This window comes from Zootoca vivipara, chromosome 9 (genome assembly GCF_965207765.1).
Source record: "Zootoca vivipara chromosome 9, rZooViv2.hap1.1, whole genome shotgun sequence".
NCBI classification, from domain to species: Eukaryota; Metazoa; Chordata; class Lepidosauria; order Squamata; family Lacertidae; genus Zootoca; species Zootoca vivipara.
In genome coordinates, this window is record NC_142592.1 from 38,469,384 (window position 1) to 38,490,055 (window position 20,672).

A 20,672-nucleotide genomic window follows, 5' to 3' on the forward strand; every position below is an offset into this window, starting at 1 on the left:
GCTTAGTTCCCTCTTGCCTCAGCTATTGTTTTCTTGCCCTTAACCTCCTTTCTCACTTTTCCCTCTCCAGGTGGTTCTCTATGAGGCCATTTAGCTTATGGACCTTCTGATTTTGTAAGGATTTACCCCGTCAGGATATTTAATGTGACTAACACACCAACATAATCAAAAGTTAATTTTGGCTTAGATACATTTGCATTAGATACATTTGAAGTCAAGTGGAGTTGGACAATAGTAACAAATTTTCTGGGCAAGGAAAACACATCTGATTTAATGTATTTGGCTTTCATTAAAGGACACAGTAGTTTCACACAATAAATTATTAAGTAAGGTGACTAATATCACAGGAACTGTAAAACAGGTTCAATCAATATTGTTAACCAAGGAACAAATTACTAGAAATATTCTCTAAGGATCAGTATTGGAACTTTTCTCAAATGACCCTGGCAAATGAAATACAAGGATGTTGCTGAAATTTAATAGAATATGCTGAGGAGACAAAGCAGAAACCATTTTCTGCTACTTTTCTGTGTGCAATTTCGAAATATGCCTAGGGAAATCGAACACTTTGAGTGGCTTTTAAATTTATTTTCCTGTGCATCCAACGCCCTAAGGATTTGGATTTTGCCATTTTCAGGATAGGGTACTGAAGTGAATTACTGTAATTGTCCTGGATAGCTCAGTTGGTTACTGCATGGTGCTGATAACACCAAAGTTGCAGGGTTTGGACTATATCAGGGGTTCCCAAACTAAGGCCCGGGGGCCGGATGCGACCCAATCACCTCCTAAATCCGGCCCTCGGATGTTCTGGGAATCAGCATGTTTTTACATGAGTAGAATGTGTCCTTTTATTTAAAATGCATCTCTGGGTTATTTGTGGGGCCTGCCTGGTGTTTTTACATGAGTAGAATATGGTCCTTTTATTTAAAATGCATCTCTGGGTTATTCGTGGGGCATAGGAATTTGTTCATATATTTTTTCAAAATATAGTCCGCCCCCCCACAAGGTCTGAGGGACAGTGGACCGGCCCCCTGCTGAAAAAGTTTGCTGACCCCTGGACTATATGATCCTCAGAGTCCCTTCCAACTCTACAGTTCTATGATTCTATGAACAAATAGACTGCTTTTATATTCTTAGGCAGTAGCAAGGATATGGATAGAAATGAGCAAAACTAATAAGAAAAGGTGTTTACTTTCTAGCACCACTCATAGTCCTGTTGTTGTTGTTGTTGTTGTTGTTGTTGTTGTTGTTGTTGTTGTTGCCCTTGCAGCTATACTCACTTATGAGAAAGGCTCTGGGAGTAAACCCCAAGGGAAAATCCAGACCCACTCTCCTGCGATATTCAGAAGAAATTGCTAAGGAGCAAACCATACACAAATCCAGAGTGGAGTCCCTAAGATGGTTGGACGGCATCTTGTACACCCCCTTCTGGCAATGCCTGCAGTCAAGTTGGCACCAAATGTATTGCTATTATTTCCTTTGGACTACATCAGCGAGGCTGGGAGGGGAGTGGGAATTGCACCCTGGAGAGATAATTTGGTGCTGCTAACACAGCAAAAACAGCACAGTGGAAGGCAGCAGTTATGAGTTACTGGTCGCTGTAGCCGCAGCAGGCACTGTGATTCTCTAGCCCAGGCATCCCCAAACTGCGGCCCTCCAGATGTTTTGGCCTACAACTCCCATGATCCCTAGCTAACAGGACCAGTGGTCAGGGATGATGGGAATTGTACTGTAGTCCAAAATATCTGGAGGGCCGAAGTTTGGGGATGCCTGCTCTAGTCGTTTAACTTCACCCCTGGAGGCACATTCCATTGTCTCTTGAGACAGATGGATGCCCACAATATTTATATTTCAGCTTTTTCCTTGATGGGGACTCAAAGCGACTTGGGGTACTGCTACATTCTGAAAAAGATAGTTGTGAAGGGATTTCTTGCTTTAAAACAGCATTTTAAAATGAGAATTTGTAGGTTACATTTTTTTTCAGTGATAAGCGAGTAGTCTAAACATGCTGAAAAAATTGTCACAGAACTCCCAGAATTAACCTCTAAGGAAGAAACAATACATTAATTAATTTTCCAGTGCTGAAGGAACATATTTGGCCTAAGTGAAACAGCCACAAATACCTCTGTAGGATAATAATGTAATAGCTGTCCTGTATACTAATGTGAATGAAATGTGTCCCGTATTAAAACAGAAATCAAGTTCTAGAAAAGAATATTTAGCTATGAGTAGAATAGAATGATTTGGATTGTTTGTGTATCTGCCGCCTAATTTGCTTATGTTTACTATTGTTTGCATTTACATGATTCCACATTTACAATAAAATATGGGAAATCTTTTATGACATTGACAAGCCTTACTATTACTTTAAAGGTTGTTAGTTTAAAAACTCTGTCATTCGTCAAAGAAATAAAGCTTTTTAACTTACACTGAATAAAAACTTTGTTAACTGTATCCAACAATGGATCTCTCTCATTAGCCTCCTTCTGAAAGGAAGCACAAGGCAGCTTATTGAGCTTTGTGTATAGTTACATCATCCAAAGAGACTTTTGAAGGAATACTACTTTCATTGTAATTAGAACACTTCAGGTTCAAAACAAGCAAATTGTGAAATAACTGCTCAGCCAGGCTGTAACTGTTAGTACCTGAAGTCTCATCCACAGGTGACCTTGTTTACATTAGTTAGACAAAGCACTAATGCATTACTAATACATTACTAAGAAACACATCAATTGCCTTAAATGGAGCAACAATTTTAGAATTATCAAATTGAGTCCAATCATCATGCTATTCCCAAAAATCAAACATTTCTAAGCCAAAATTAGGGTTAAATAATATGGGTGGAAACCAAGATATCACTAAGTGAATGTTCAGTCATTGCAAGGATTTCTGCTTGCGCGATGGTACTTGCTACCTCTCTCCTCCCCATGTGTCCACAATCCTGTTCTAGGAACAGATTTGGTGAGGGAATGGGGTACATGGTAAGGACAGAGGGATGATTACCCTTGCATAATTGCACTGATGGATGAGTTAGTTGAACACTGCTGTAAATCTATAACAACAGAATAAAATCTATTACACTCAAAAGTATGGAAAATATACCAGTGCAGGAAGCTAATTTGGGAATATATTCCACAAGATATATGAGTTTAAGTGAAAGTGGACAAGAATAAAATTCCTCTCTAATCATGAGCTAGTAATAATGTGCTTATGCAATAATCTATAATGAAACCTGTACAGCAAATCAGTATGTCCCAATCAAAATACCAGCTAGTTGCTATAGCAACTCTTACACTGAATCTGTATATTTGTGTGTATATTTTTAAAGAATTGGATTACTTATATTCTAAAGAAATCAACCTGCCACCTTCAGTCATCTTATATAGCCTTATAAGAATGCAAATAAAATGAAATAATTAATGTATTGAAGACCACACATTCAGAAAACTAAAAAAGCAAACGTGAGTAGTTCATACAATCAATTCATCCAACTACAAACATGTGTGGACCCCTAAAGTTCTCCAAATTACTTCCAATCTAGTTTAAACTCACAGATCAAAACTCTTGGCTTTCCAACTTTCTCTGCCTCAAAACTACTCTTCCCATTAATGAAGAGTGTCATTTGCAAGGGGAGCAAGATTCTCAGTTGGCAAGGAATATTTATTAATATTTTTTGCTTGGATCCCAAATATCCATTAGTTGCCTGATAGGCCCATTTGCAGGCCAAGGCGCTGTGCTCCCCAATCCCCAACCCAGAAAAATAAGAGATCAGTAAGACTTGTTTGGATGAAAACAGGCCACAACTTTATTGAATACAGATGAAAGAGGTTTGTCTTGGGCATGGGGCAATCAAAATACTTCCGGCCTGCCCACCAGAAATGACACGCAGGGGTTCCTAAGACTTACATTAAATAGGGTGACCCCCGCAGGGACCGCCATCTGGGGGAGTGCCTTCGGCCCTAGCCCTGCCTGGGCATGTGGACATGACCACTCCCTCCAGATCCCTTTAACGGGATACCTGAGTGTCTGGAAGGGCAGGCGGATACTATAACCTCCCCTCCATCCAAAACAACGGATTGCCGCAATGCCCCATGTCAGCTGTGACTATTGCTATGAGGTAAGCAAAACCACCGAGTCAGAGCTAATATGCCCAGTGGACAAATTCCTACCCCACCCCGTAAAGAACAGCGACCACTGTAGCCAGAGCAAGGTCCTTGACTATCAACCTAAACCAAGGGTGGGTGGGCAAGGAAACCAGACGAAAGAACAAACAGGTAGTGCCCCAGGTGCAGGCTGCTTAAATGGCCAGGGGGTGACCTGAGAGAAGCCTACCTGCTCAGTCAGTTCCGCCCCCTGCCACAGTCCAGATCCCAGCCTGCATCCCCATTCTCCAAAGCAGGGTTCAGACTAGGATCTGGCCCCTGATAGGTGACGGGGGCTTGTACCTCTGCTGCCTACCAGGAAATGCACTGAAGCCATGGCTCCATCGTCGAGGGCCTGTGGAACCTCAGCCGTCCTACAACACCGCCACACCAAAAGGGGTGAGCGGACTTGCAGTAATCAAGAGAGATACTATTCAGCCAAGCAGTCTCAGCAGCAGGACACCTTTGTAGCCTATAGAGCTGACAGGAAGTTAGCCCTTGCTTCCTGCTTACGCCCTGCATCACCACACTACCTGCTGCATGTGACACAGAGCCACTTCCTTATTTAACGGCAGGAAGGCTGCTCTCATTCTCTCTTCCTTTCTCTGTGGCTGTTGCATGGGTTGGATCTCAGTACAGTGCAAGTGGTTAATAATATAAAAATCCAGTTATGTAATTTCCAGGTTTTGTGTAGGAACTTGTGCAAATTTGATATGGCCATGGCGCTTAGCACCAACTAATTTTATTTACTTATGATATTTATATGTTGCCCCAAAACATAAAGTTCTCTAAGTGGCCTACAATAAATGAATATAAAGACAATTTAAAATAGAACATAGCACCATAGCTGCCAAGTTTTCCCTTTTCTCGCAAGGAAGCCTATTCAGCATAAGGGAATTTCCCTTAAAAAAATGGATAACTTGGCAGCTATGCATAGCACCATTAAATAAAGATAAACATAAATAGAATAAGAATACACTCTTGCCTTAACCCCAAAGTTAAAATAGATTTTTAAACCAAGGGATGGGGCCCTATTAAACTGGCTCATGTTTTATTTCATTTTTTAAAAAAATTAAATTTGTATACCACCCTTCACCCAAAGATCACAGGGTGATTTGCAACATAAAAATACAAAATGAGAACACAAAAACTAAACAATAACTCCCCTCCCACAAACACATTTTAAAGGCCATAGAATGTTAATCAGCCTAAGGCCTTGTTATAGAGAAAAGTTTTCACCTGACACCTAAATATATGTAATGAAGGGGCCAGGTGAGCCACCATGGGGTGAGCATTCTACAAACAGGGACGTACCACAGAAAAGGACGATTCTTGTGTTGTCACCCTCTGGGGACCTCTCATAGAGGAGGCATATGAAGAACGGCCACATATGATGGTTGCAGGGTCTGGGTCAGTTCGTATGAGGAAAGACAGTCCCACACAGCTATCACATCTGTGCTGACACTGACAACACATTAATGTAGATTTTGGAGAAATGTGTAGAGCAGGTATAGGCAAATTCAGCCCTCTAGATGTTTTGGGACTACAACTCCCATCATCCCTGACCACTGGTCCTGTTAGCTAGGGATGATGGGAGTTGTAGTCCCAAAAGGGCCGAGTTTGCCTATGCCTGCTGTAGAGCACTGTCAGGTTGATTTATATACATTTTTTGAGATCCAGTTATTGCAGCTTGAGGACATATAAGGACACTTGCAGAGGTCTGGCCAACTACTTAGGCTCTCTTGACCCTTCAAGAGTAGACCAGAAAGAGCCTTCTTATTAAGAGGCCTGGACCCAGAGGTTATAGATAACCACCAACTAGATGCTATTGCCCTTCCTGGACAAGGTGATTGAAAGGGCTAGATAGCTTCAGGTATTTGAAACTGTGTGTGCAGACTCATGTGAATCTGGCAGTTCCAAGGGACTGATTCTGTTTGCGTAACCCTTGAACAAAACACTACTGTAATCACCACATGGAAACAATCAGAATCCGTTTTACCATGAGCTTATGTTCAAAATGTTCAAAATTTTCTTCAAATTCATTTTGGCCTAAAGTTAAGCTGCTCTTAAAACAACATATATAGGCATAACAGCCAAGAATTGTTGGCTACCAGTGTATATCTGACATTAAGTTCATATTGCATATTAAAACAAACTACTAGTGTCTTCAGAAAAACTCATTGTTAAATTATCTTATTTACACAGCAGCAATAATCAGCATCCATCTGAATAAACAGCACTACAAACTGCTTATAATTACTGCATACATCGCTCCAAGGTGTAATGCAAAGACATGCCTATTCAAAACTGTAATTGCTATTATGCCTTTAATTACTACATGTAAGTGTATTCATAGATCGTGGCTGCAATGACCATGACTGTAATAGCAACCTGTCTGAAGGCAGCTTTCACAGCTTATAATACAAATGTTGAAATTATGTGAAATTTATTAATCAACATTTTTATATTGCCAAAATAAAGAACTCAAAAGATTGACTGGGCCAGATATCCTTTAACCAAAAATATAAGACAGTGTGCCAGTCTGTGTAATACACACACACACACACACACACACACACACACACAGTTGCACATGCATTTAGACTATCTGCTCACCTGGGGCTCAGGGGGCGGGGTGGCATTCACTGCACAGCACGGCTGCACAGAGCCATCATCACCTTGCACAACCAGGGAGGGGATGGCCACCTGGTACCACCAACCTCTGGCTCTGCAGGAGCTTCCAGGTAGGTTGGCCTCAACCACTAGGTCAATTGGGGCAGGAGCACAGAGGCTGCACCCTGCCTGTCCCTGGCATATTTAAGAGAGCGGCCAGGTGGCCACTAACATCATGCACCTGTGCAATTGTACCCATTGGTTCCTTTAGAACTGTATAATTATTGTGATCTCTAAAATGGCTGCAGAGCCTTCAGTTTTGTTGCTTCCTTTCTGACAGTTACAAGGAGATTCTTATCTTTAGTTTCCAACTGCCTAACATATTGTGGTACTAGCCTGGTACTCATAGGCACCTAGGCATTGCATATAGGTGAGGGCATGGAGTTCCATATAAGAGGAATGGAGCACGCTACCCTTCCTCTGCTCCCAGCATAAAAACAAAGCAGGCTGGGAGAGGATAGAGTTTCCTCCACTGTGCCTACTATACAAATTCATCTATCTCATTCAGCCCTTATGGGCTAGTAACTTATGGGGACTTGTAGGCTAGTATCTAATCAGGTGTATGTACAAGGCTGATCTCTGTCCCAGTCATGGAGCCAAATGGCACCTTAAAATATTAGAATATATAGAACTTGCCAGAATGACATATAGATTAAAAAATGAAGACAATAAGAATTTAAAAGAGGACTGGATGTTATATATTGAATATATGGGGAAATATTATTAATGAGAAACTAAGTGTAATAGACTGGGGGGGAAACCACTGAGCCTAGGGCTTGCTGATCAGAAGGTCGGCGGTTCGAATCCCTGTGACGGGATGAGCTCCCGTTGCTTGGTCCCAGCTCCTGCCAACCTAGCAGTTCGAAAGCACATCAAAATGCAAGTAGATAAATAGGAACCGCTACAGCGGGAAGGTAAACGGCGTTTCCATGTGCTGCTCTGGTTTGCCAGAAGCGGCTTTCTCATGCTGGCCACATGACCTGGAAGCTATACGCCGGCTCCCTCGGCCAATAATGCGAGATGTAGAATAAGTAGTAGAATAAGAAAACGCAGTCAAAAAGACAACAGATAGAAAACCAGAGAAGAATGGAGGGAAGAGTTAAAATTAAGGCTCATAAGTGTCAATTAAATTGGAGAAATAAGTTATGTTACTATTATTTACAGATATATGTCTTATGCTTATGGTTTTGGGGTTTTTTGTTTTTCTTTCCTACTACCATATGTTTGACTGTAGCATACTATTCTATCATTACACCTCTTACACACATTTTCTCTATACTAACAAGTCCCAAATGCTGCGACCTTTCTTCATAGGGGTGTTGCTCCATATGCTTTTTCATTTTTGTTGCCCTTTTCTGAACCTTTTCCAATTCTACAATATCCTTTGAAAGTGAGGTGACCAGAACTGTATGCAGTACTCCAAATGTGGTCACACCATAGATTTGTATAACAGCCTAATCATATTGGCAGTTTTATTTTCAGTTCCTTTCCTAATGATGCCCAGCATGTAATTTACCTTCTTCACAGCCACCACACACAACACAGTCATTTTCATCAACCGATCTACGAACTACAAACCCAAGGTCTCATTCCTGATCCATCACTACAAGTTCAGACCTGTATTTATGTGAAATTAATACACACACCCCCAAAAAACCATTCATCATTTAGTTTACACTTTTTACAGTGGATTACATTTGCCATTTTACAACCCATTCACTCAGATTGAATAGGTCCTTTTGGAGCTCTTCGCAATCTCCCACCTTCACCACATTGAATAATTTAGTATCATCATCAAGTCACTCCTAATTCAAGATTGTTTATGAACAAGTTAAAAAGTACAAGTTCCAATATCTATCCTTGGGGAACCCCCCTTTCTACTCCTTCCTACTCTTTGCTTCCTGCAACTTAACCAATTCCTCCTCCCAACGCCATTGTCTCACCCAAGCATTGAGACCACAAAGCTGTGCCTAGCTGGCTGATCCTGCGTGGGACCAGTAGCATTTCATTGAAAGCTACATTGGAGGTCCTGGCTTTCAACATCCTACCTAGCAACCTAAATTTGACTTCCAGGACCTCGTGACTGCATTTCCCGATGTTGGTGCCCACAAGCACCACAGCCACTGTCTCCTCCTCAGGCTATCTAGATGGTGGGTAACATCCTCAACCTTAGCACCAGGCAGTCAATTCACCCTGCGGTCTGTATGTCCATTGCACACCCAACTATATATGATTCTAAGGATCAAATCGCCTACTACCACAATCCTTCCACCCACTGGAGAAGTATCCTCAGCAGAAGAGGATAGATGTCCCCCTCGTTTCCCTTCTAAGGAAATGTTTCCCTCTTCCTCAAGGTGACACTTTCCTTATTTGAGACCCTCATTCTCCCTGACAGCAGATCAGTCATTGTGGCAGTAGGAAACAGCTACAATGTCCCTGAAAGCTGCATCCACCACTAGTTCTCTCTCTTCCCTTTTCCAGGTCTACCAGGTCTCTTGTTCCCAGAGAGCCAGGAGCTCATTGCACTTTAGACATACCCACAACCTCTGCCCAATGGGGGGGGGAATATATGGCACTTGGATGGATGGTTTGATATTTGCTCCTTCAGTGGCAAATGGATGGATGAATCAAGCAAACAATTCAGTAAGAACGAAGCATGTCTCTTGATTCAAGAGGACTTCAGTGGAGAGCAATGGTATCTCATTTGCAGATGGAAGATAATAATTTCTCTTCTGTCATTTCCTATTGATTAGCTTCCTTCTGCAAATGGGATACCATTGCTCTCCCCTGAAGTCTTCTTGAATCAGAAACCTGCTTCCTTCTTACGGAATTAGCCAGATTCTTGCTAGCTTCAAAATTTCTCATCAGCATAGGTCATTTCCTCACTTGAAGAATCAGAGTCAGTCTTAGCTATCCCCAGGGCATTGGGTTGCTCATAAACAACATGAATCTTGAACTTATTCTTCCCAGGAAAGGAATGAACTTCATAATTCAGCAGCAATACAAGAAATTGATTTTCTTCTCCTCCATCTCTGCAGAGCTCTTTTTTAAAAAAGAAAGAAAAAGAAACAAACTCTCCATGGTTTGAAAGACACATCATTGGCAAGACTCTCTGTTAAGCTTGTGTAGCTTTTACAACCTAGCACAGAATGAGGAGAAGGTGAGAAACTGGAGTTGTAGCATCTTCACACTGTATATTACTGCAGTCAATCTGAGGCACCTGGCACCTCCATGCTGGACACAAATTTGCTGCCATGAGCAAATTGTGGGGAGTTCAGCAAACAATTGGATGAGAATATGTTGTCAAAAACCCCTCTAAAACCTGGAGATGGCCTTGTTCTGAATATGCCCACAAAAGGAAAGCCATTTCGCTGGAAGTATTTAAACTGATGATGTTTTGAAAACAATCCAGCAAAGCCCGAGGAGGAATAGTCCCCTATGATTCTGAATCATCTTTGATAGTGGTAGAACCAGAATATGGAAACCACTAAGAAATCCCACTTACATTTAAAAAGATGTAATGATTTTATGTATCACTTCCCTCTGTAACACTACACTTCCCTAGCTAATAAAGTGACTTTCTAACTAATGCTGTAACTGCAACCTGATGACCAAATAAAGAGTCAGATACACAGGTGGGCTGATGTCTGAATTGACAGTTCATTGCTCCACTTCCACAGTCTGCTTTAAAACATCAGTGGTTTGCTGTATTCTTGAATTCTCAAACCAGTGTAGAGCAAACATCAAGATTTCTTCAATTGGAGGTGTGGGCAACAACAACAATCCAGGTTTCCTGGCACTTCCGGTAATGGTGCGCTAACGATCGGGTCGGGAGAGAGAACGCTCCGGACACCGCGGAGCTTAATCTGCAGACAGCGGTGGTTTAAAGGGGGGGAAAGCGTCTAACCCCCCCCCCGAAAGACAAGGCAAGGGTACGGAGCCCTTTCCGAAGGGAAAAAAAGCGGCGTTTCAACGGCAGAACTCGGCGGCGGCACCCTTTGAGGTGGAGCGGCAGAGAGGAGCCTTACGCCACGGCGACAGCAACAGTATCGGCTGTCAGCTACAAAGTGTCTGCGGACGCGGCGCCCTAAGACTCGTTTAGTAAGCACCAGAACTCTTCGACGGAGAAAGGATACACCGACCCGTGAGTAAAATTAAGGAACGCCTAAGAGGGCTTAATAAGATCGCGGGCGGGTGGCAAAGTCGAAGAAACTCGTATCGCACCGCTATTGAACTTGCGAACGGCAGCCCCTCTCTTAAAAAAGGGAAGCGAAGGGATACGGCGAAACAGACCACAGACTAGAAAGAACTAAGTGCTGAGGGGTAAAAGCGAACGTTAAAGACTTTTTTGAGATTTAATCGGGATTGAAACTTTTGTTTTAAAATGGCGAATTGGATCAGTGCCAACACACGCTGAAGCCTGCCCGGGCTGGAAGGCTGAAAGGGAGGGGGAGAAAAGAACGGGGAGTGAGGCGACGTGACGATATGCACGACTGAGAGGCTAAGGGGCTGTACCATCGACCAGCGGACAGCGTCTGACTGGCAGGCAAGAGAGACTTCAAAGCAACTTGTTGCTGGGCAGCTTAATTGCCTGCTGTAGCGGACACTGACTGAAGGCAAGCCAGAGCATATTTCAAAGGCGCACCTCCCCCCAGTGCTGCCCCCCAGGCTCTCCCGAATTTATTCTTTGACACCGTATTACAGGTTTTTTTTTTACTGCTGACTAAAATACCAGAGATGATCTGCTAGAGGTGGGGGAAGGGGACTCCCATAAGGAAGAAGCAGGGCTCTGTCACGGCAGAGAAAGACTGACGTTAAATAGAGCATGCCTTTAAAGAAGTATAAAGAGCAACAAGGGAATTCAACAGCAATGGCAGGGAACCAACAAAGAAGACAGTCAATGACAACTCCCAATGGTAATGACCCCCTAGCCGACATAAAGGAATTAATTACAGAAATGAATAAATCCCTAAACGAAAAATTGGACTCTGTGGAATCGAATTTAGAATCCAAAATAGAAGGGAACTCTAAAATGATTGTGGAACTGGCTGGCCAAATGAAAGAACTGGCTGGCAAGAATAAGGAGTTGGACAAGGCAGTGAAGGATCTGGGAACCAAAATGACAAAGCAAGATGACACAATAAAGAAAATTACGCTAGAAAATAAGGAAATAAAGGCAGCAAAAGAGAAAGAAGATGAAGAGAGGAAGAAAATGAAAAAAAAATGCAAGAGGACTTAGCTGATCAAATAGCCCTTCTCGAAATGAAGCAAAGGGAGCTGGTTCTACGGATGCGCGGCGTGCCGGAGACAGCGAACGAACAGATAGAAGAGAAAATAATAAAGGGCTTGGCGGATTGGCTACAGGTTAAGGAGGAGGACTTGGCATTGGATGTGGACAAAATTTACAGAATTCGTCTAGATAGAGCTAAAAATATCAAAGGACCTGGAGACTGTATGCTGTTTTTGAATTCGATGTTTTTGAAGGACAAGATTCTACAAAGGAAAAAACACGAGAGTTTGATAATTGAAGGGAAATCAATAGCAATTTTTAAAGAAATTCCGAGAAGGTTTAGACTCAAAAGGCAGGCCTATAAGAATGTGACAGAGGCCCTGACAAAGCATGGAATTTGGTTTATTTGGGAGTACCCTGAGGGGATCACCTTTGAATTTAAGGGTAGAAAGAAGACATTTAGAACAGCGGAGGAGGCAGAAAAATTCTGTACTAGAAACAAGAAAGAATTGTTCAAAGATAGAGAGGAAAAGAAAGACGAACTAGAGTAATTGTTTTAGGTATTATTAAGACCAATTAGTTTCTGAGAGTTGGCGGTCTCCCTCTCCTCTTAATTGAAACAAGTAACCTTAAAATTTGACCGATTATAGGTGCCCCCATTTTTCTGTAATTGTGATTGACTAGATTGCTTAGTGCTTAGTGCTACCTATTCCTCTACTGATTCCTACCTGGACGGCTATCCTTATTTGGGAAGCCGATTTAAAGAGCTTAATTTAGGGAATTATTAAATAAAGTTATGGATTTTAATATTATTTCATGGAACATTAATGGCTTAAATGATAAGTGTAAACGCAATAAGATTGAACGCCTATTGAAGAAAAATTCATGGAATGTTATTGGATTACAAGAAACGCATATCTCGCAAAAACACGAGAAAATATTGTTCAATAAAAGACTAGGGACGGAATTTATTTCATCGAACAAGAAAAAGAAAGGAGGGGTAGTCATTTATGTTAAACAAAGTATCAAATCAGAAAAATTATTTCAGGATGACGAGGGCAGGATGGTGGGGGTACGTCTATATTTACCAGAAGGGAATGTAGTGGTGATCAACATTTATGCCCCCAATGGGTGTAAGAGGGAATTTTTAAAAAATTTGGGAGGGAAAATGGGGGAACACATAAGTGATGAGGAAATAATTTTATTGGGAGATTTCAATGGGGTAATACATCCGGAATTGGATAGATCAGGAAAGGGGGAAAAAGGAAGAGGGAGGTTACCGGAGGCTTTCTTAAATTTGACACGAAATTATGAATTAACGGATGGTTGGAGAAGGGAAAATTTGAGAGAGAAAAAATTCACATATTATTCAGAGGCTAGAAAGACATCTTCAAGAATTGACATGATTTGGTTGACACCCGGTTTATTACAGAAAGTAGATAAAAGTGAAATAATGGCAAAATCTATTACTGACCACAACCCAATAATGACCAAAATTAGAGGAATAAGGAGGAGATTTAATAGATGGAGGATGGACGAGAGAATCCTAAATGACGAAATATTTGTCAAAAAAACGAAAGAGCTATTGAAGGAATTTTATAGAAATAACACCACAGAAGGAGTAGAGCTTACGACGACGTGGGAGGCAGGTAAGGCCTTCGTCCGGGGTCTGTATATCCAACAAAAAAGCAGAATTAAAAGAGAAAGAGAAAAAAAATTGGAGGAAATTAAAAAAGAAATTATAGAGAAAGAAAAGGAATTAGCAAGAAACCCTAAAGATGAGAAAGTGGGAATGAGAATCAAGGTTTTACAAAAAGAGATATCAGTTTTAATAGGTCAGGAGATAGAAAATAAAATTAGATGGGCCAGACAAAGAACATTTGAATGGGGAGGGAAAGCGGGGAAATTCCTAGCCTGGAAACTGAGGAAATTACAGAAGGAGAGGTTGATTACAGGGATAATGGATAAGGGTAAAAAATTGACAAAAAGAGAGGATATTCAAAGATGCCTTACCCACTTTTATCAAAAGTTATATGAAAAAGGGGAAATTGATGAAGAGGAAATAGGAAAATTCTTTGCCAAAAGCAAAAGAAAAAAGATTAGTGAAGAAGAAATAGAGTCTCTTAATAAATCAGTATCCATGCAGGAAATCCATGACTCCATTAGAAAGCTAAAAATAGGAAAATCACCAGGAACGGATGGTTTGTCCAGTTTACATTATAAAGTCTTCAAAGATGAATTAGGAGACATATATCAGAAATTAGTAAACGACATCATGGAGGGAGGGGCAGTCCCAAGATCTTGGCAGGAAGCCTATATTACATTAATCCCGAAGGATGATGATGAGATTAAACAACCAGGAAATTTTAGGCCAATCTCTCTCCTAAATGTCGATTATAAGATATTTGCAGATATTTTAGCCAACAGGTTGAAGAAGATTTCAAATAGAGTCATCAGCCAGAACCAGCAGGGCTTTCTTCCGGGTAGGAAGATGGCGAGGAATATAAGAATCCTTTTAGATTTAATAGAATTCTTAGATTGGACACCAGGCAAAAAAGCGGCCCTCGTCTTTCTCGATATACAAAAAGCTTTTGATTCGCTCTCATGGGAATTTATGAAAAAATCATTAATTGAATTTGGAATTAAGGGGGAATTCATGGAGGGGGTCAATTCAATTTATAATAGACAGTTTGCAAAGTTAATTCTAAATGGGGAAGTGATGGAAGAATTTGAGATTAATAGGGGAACGAGGCAGGGGTGCCCCCTCTCGCCATTATTATTTATTTTGTCATTAGAATTATTAATAATTGAAATCAAGGAAGACGAGGAAATTAAAGGAATTAAGGTAAGAGATAAAATATACAAAATTAACGCCTTTGCCGATGATATGTTAGTATTCATAGAGGACCCAGAAGAATCCATTTACAACCTGAGGAAATCGTTGGGAACATTTGAAGCAATATCTGGACTTAAAATTAATGAGAAAAAAACCAAAGTGATAGTTAAAAATATATTGAAGGAAGAAACCATAAAATTGGGTAATAGTATAAAATGGGAAATAGTAAAGAAAATTAAATATTTAGGCATTGAAATTAGTGGCAAAAATATAGAACTTTTTGAAAACAATTATGGGAAAGTATGGAGGGAAGTAAAAAAGGAGATGGAAAGATGGAGTGAGTTAAATTTGACTCTCTCAGGCAGAATGGCCGCAATTAAGATGGTTGTTCTTCCCAAAATATTATTTTTGTTTCAGATGCTGCCCATTGTGTGGAAAAAAGAAATATTTGAAAATTGGAGAAAGGATTTAAGCAAATTGATTTGGGGAGGCAAAAGAGCAAGGATTCAATACAGACTACTTACTGACATTAAAGAAAGAGGGGGTTGGGGGGTCCCGGACCTTAAAATTTACCATGCCTCTGCATGTCTATGCTGGATTAAGGAATGGTTGTTATTGGAGGATGAAGAGATCTTAGTGGTAGAAGGATTTAGGAACGTAACCGGGTGGCATACCTATTTGTTACAGGAAGAGGGAGGGAGATATAAACAATTCTCAGACCACATAATTAAAAAAACGATTCTCAAGACTTGGCAAGAATTTAAAGACTTAATTGAGCCGAAAACACCCTGGTGGGCCTCCCCCCTTGAAATGACGGCAATGGGGGGGAGATGTAAGAAGGGAACCTGGTTAACCTACCAAGATGTAGTAATTAAAGAAAATGAGGAGTTAAGGTTGAAACCATACGACCAGATCAAAACCAGCTGTACCAGCTGGTTACAATATCTCCAATTACAGAGCCTATTTAAAGAACACAAGGAGAAAGGCTTCCTAGAAGGAAAATCGAAAGTGCAAGAATTAATAATTGAAAATGATTCTAAATTATTATCTAAAATTTACAGATATCTTTTAGAATGGGAGTTGAAAGATGAGGAGATAAAGAGTACAATGATCAAATGGGCTCAAGACCTGGGGAGGCCAATATATAAAGTCCAATGGGACAGACTGTGTAAGAGAACATTAAAATTTACGGCCTGTACCGGGATAAAGGAGAATATGATGAAGATGTTATATAGGTGGCACCTGACTCCGGAGAAAATAGGCAAAATATATAAGAGTGAAGATAAGAATTGTTGGAAGTGTAAGAACAAGGTGGGAGATTACTTACATTGTTGGTGGGGATGTGATAAAATATTCAAATTCTGGGGGGAGGTGTACGAGGAATTGAAGAAGATGTTGAAGTTTACGTTTAAGAAGAATCCAGAATATTTTTTGTTAAGTATGATCCCTGAAAACCTCCCAGAGGACAGGGAGAGTATTTTTCTCTATGCGTGTGCAGCGGCGAGGCTGCTGATAGGACAAAAGTGGAAAAAAGCTGAAGCTCCAACGATACAAGAATGGCAGATAAAATTAATAGATTTTGTTAGCATGGATAGGATGACTGCAGTAATTAGGAATAAATCCAAACAAATAATTAGCAAAAAATGGGAATATTTAGAGGATTATTTCAAAAAAAAGGATATCAGGACGGAGCTAGTGATCTGTTTAACTTAAAGCAGGGTGGGGAGGACTAGAGAAACTAAACTGAAGGGGAAAGATCTAAATTTTCAGATTCTTGAATTGTAATGGTGTAATAACGCAAGTAATTGGAGTATAGTACAGCTAAGTGGTGAGTGCGAGTTTGGAAGTTATTTTTTAGTTAAGGATAGAGCGAAAAGATTATAAAGGCAATACTTTTTGTGTGTATGAAATGTAGTCAATTTTCTGCAATGTGATTTTAATATTATGGAAGAATGTTTGTTTATTTTTTGCTGTTTTGATTTTAAAAGTTTCAATAAAGTATTTTTAATATGGAAAAAAAAATCCAGGTTTCCCATTAATCCAGACTTGTAGAGTTTAAAGGTGTACAGCTAACCTAGCTATAGCTATATCCCCGTTTCATATTTGAAAATTCAGTACAGTGGACGCTCGGGTTGCGAACATAATCCATGCAGGATGCATGTTCGCAACTCGCAGCGTTCGCAACCCGCACCTGCGTGTCTGCGCACATGCGGGTTGTGATTCTGCATATGCACATAGCGTGATTTAGTGATTCTGCGCATGTGCGCGCACCGAACCCGGAAGTAACCCGTTCTGGTACTTCCGGGTTCGGCGCGGAGCGCAACTTGACTGTACTGCAATGATAGGGATTAAAAGTACAGTGGTGCCTCGACTTACGAATTTAATCCGTTCCAAAGGCACCTTCGTAGGTTGAAAAATTCGTAAGTCGAAAAGTGCCATTGGAAACGCGATTTCCCATAGGAATGCATTGGAAACGGAAAAATTCGTAAGTCAAAGCAAGCCCATCTAAAAATTCATAAGTCGAAAAAAACCTATCTAAAACCGCCGCGGTTTCCATTTGGATGTCAAGAAATTCGTAAGCGTGCGGCCATTTGCCCCATTCGTAAGTCGAAAAATTCGGTTGTCGAGTCGTTCGTAAGTCGAGGTACCACTGTATCACAAGGTGGGACCTCCTCTTTCTGCCACTCTCTCTCTCTCTCTCTCTCTCTCTTCCTCTCTCTTTTTTATATACCTTTCTCTCCCCAGGGCCAATGAAGGCAGGTTTGAGCCCCACTGGAAAAAATCTTTACAAGGGATTTAAAATACAAGTGTGGTCTCATTTTTATTTTAATAATAAATATAATATTTGTATCTGAAGAAGTGTGGATGCACACATAGAATCATAGAGTTGGAAGAGACCACAAGGGCCATCCAGTCCAACCCCCTGCCAAGTAGGAAACACCATCAAAGCATTCTTGACATATGCCTGTCAAGCCTCTGCTTAAAGACCTCCAAAGAAGGAGACTCCACCACACTCCTTGGTAGCAAATTCCATTGCTGAACAGCTCTTACTGTCAGGAAGTTCTTCCTAATGTTTAGGTGGAATCTTCTTTCTTGTAGTTTGAATCCATTACTCCGTGTCCGCTTCTCTGGAGCAGCAGAAAACAACCTTTCTTCCTCCTCTATATGACATCCTTTTATATATTTGAACATGGCTATCATATCACCCCTTAACCTTCTCTTCTCCAGGCTAAACATACCCAGCTCCCTAAGCCGTTCCTCATAAGACATCATTTCCAGGCCTTTGACCATTTTGGTTGCCCTCTTCTGGACACATTCCAGCTTGTCAGTGTCCTTCTTGAACTGTGGTGCCCAGAACTGGACACAGTACTCCAGGTGAGGTCTGACCAGAGCAGAATACAGTGGTACTATTACTTCCCTTGATCTAGATGATATACACGAAAGCTCATACCAATGACAAACTTAGTTGGTCTCTAAGGTGCTACTGGAAGGATTTTTTTTTTGTACCTGTTGAGAATGTTAAGATCCTAATGACTAATATCAATAATATAAGCACTCATATAATAATTGCTCAACTAACTATACAGGTACTTTAAATGTTACACTTGTATGTGTAACACAGCACAATGTGTATCACACAACAACTTTGTTGTATTTGCAGTGTTCACTTAAAAACATACAAATGTGACTTCGTGTAATAAGATGAGACTGCACTGTCATACTGTCAAATCGCAGAAGCAAATGTTCATATAGAGTCGCAAATGCTCAGTTCACAGCACAAGTTTGTAAGCTGGTTATTTAGAATTGTGTGTGCACTTAATATGAAATATATATTTTATTAGTAATTACATAAAACAAATGTAAGATAGTGAGGCCATGGGACCCCTTCTAGATTGCTAGGCCCTAGTAATTTCAACCTGGCCTCTTGCCTTCTATTCCATACCCTCCAACATTTCTCCAATGAAAATAGGGACATCCCATTCCATAATGATAATGCTACTCTTTATACCCCACACATCTCACTGGGTTGCCTCAGCCATGCTGGGCAGCTTCCAATATATATATATAAACATAATAAAACACTAAACATTTTTTAAAAAATACTTCCCTATACAGGATTGCTTTCAGACAGCTCACAAGTCGAATAACTCCATACCCTCTAACATTTAACCAATGAAAATAGGGACGTCCTAAGGAAAAGCGGGACATTTTGGGATCAAATCAGAAACTGGGGTGGCTTTTCTAAATCAGGGAAATCCCTGGAAAATAGAGATACCTGGAGGGTCTAAGTTATTGCTGCAACGCCTTCTCAGCTCAGGGCTCAGTGCAGGCAAACCAATCACTCTCCCCTAAATCCACCTCTGCCCAAACAAGCTTGTAGGTATTTTTTGACAATTATTAAGATACAAACTAAACTAATTTTGTATACCTAGATTCCACCTTAGAATGCAAAAGCTGCTGGCTTATTTCTGAATGGCCTGTTTCACTTCCAAGCTTCCAGACACAAGTTCCTGTGAATGATCCTTCTCCTAGGGTCATGATACCACAATATTCCCACTTGTATATGCCAATATGCAGACACACAGCTGCAAACTTTGTTCATCTCACTGTAGTAAGCATTCCAATTTGAGAGTCCATCAGTTTTCACAAATGAAGGTTTAATTAATACTGGAATTGTACAGAGAAAACTACATCTGTGAGTGAATTCACAATTGCCACCAGGATTTGATCTTGAAAAACAGACAAGCAACTATGATGTCAGTGATACTGTTAAGTCTAGGAACATAAGAAACCATTAAATCCAACAGCAATTTAATGCAATATCAGGGCAATATGATGTATATTTATGTATCTGATCATTTATTATGTTATCAACAATCTCTAAGTTATCAAAAGAAGCTCAAGAGGTACTTGATGTGATGGTGGTGCCTTTATTTATTTGTTTTCTATACTGCCATGCAAATGTTCAGTGTTGCATCTAATTAAGTCGGGGTAGACCTAATAAAATCAATGAACAAACTGATTTCAGTGAGCCTGCTCTATAACTTAGTAGAATACAACCCTGGATGTTAACTGACTTTTAAAAACAAGAAATATTTTTCCATCCTTACTGATAAAGATGTACATGTTGTACTTGTTGCAAATAGGTCCTTAAATTTAGCTTTGCTGAGTAACCTGAGTGACACTTGTCATATATTGATTGTCTTGTTTTAAAAAGGTTCCAAAAGCAGGCTAAATGAGTGGGAAAGTGCAGCAAAATGCTTTCTATTAAAAATAGTGCCAGGTAGCACTTAATGTAACTTTCTACTTTTAGTAGTCAACAGTTTTCTATAATACCCACCATTGTACAGTAGTCTTCAGGCTACATTACAAATGCATCTCTTCTATCTATTCCCTCTTTTTAAAAATAAGCCATCAAATTATCTTAACGAGTTGTGTATAGGAATACACTGCTCTATTAAAAGGAATCCAAAGAAAGTAAACATTTAAGAACTGTACAGACTGATTATAGTAGAGATGGATGTTAATTGCATCAAAGTGAATTTCTGGTATGTGTAGGGTTCTTGTTGTTTTTTTAAATCATGTTTAATTAATGGTGCTTACATTAAAATTCATCAAATTAACTGACATTTCCTTTTTGACCCAAGTTATATAATTATACTACTAAAACAATCCTATATATTCACTATGCCAACCAATACACTAACAAAAATGTTGTTCTTATTGAACCATTGCAAAATATAAAAAGTGGGTGAAAATTAATAACCTTTAAAACAACTACATTTGCAAA

At 40.2% G+C, this 20,672-nt stretch overlaps 1 protein-coding gene across 5 annotated transcripts in view; it reads right to left on the reverse strand.

The window, feature by feature from the left end:
* The window catches only part of ANKS1B (ankyrin repeat and sterile alpha motif domain containing 1B), a 327,182-nt gene that overhangs the window by 304,727 nt on the left and 1,783 nt on the right, over positions 1-20,672 (reverse strand). The window lies entirely within an intron of this gene.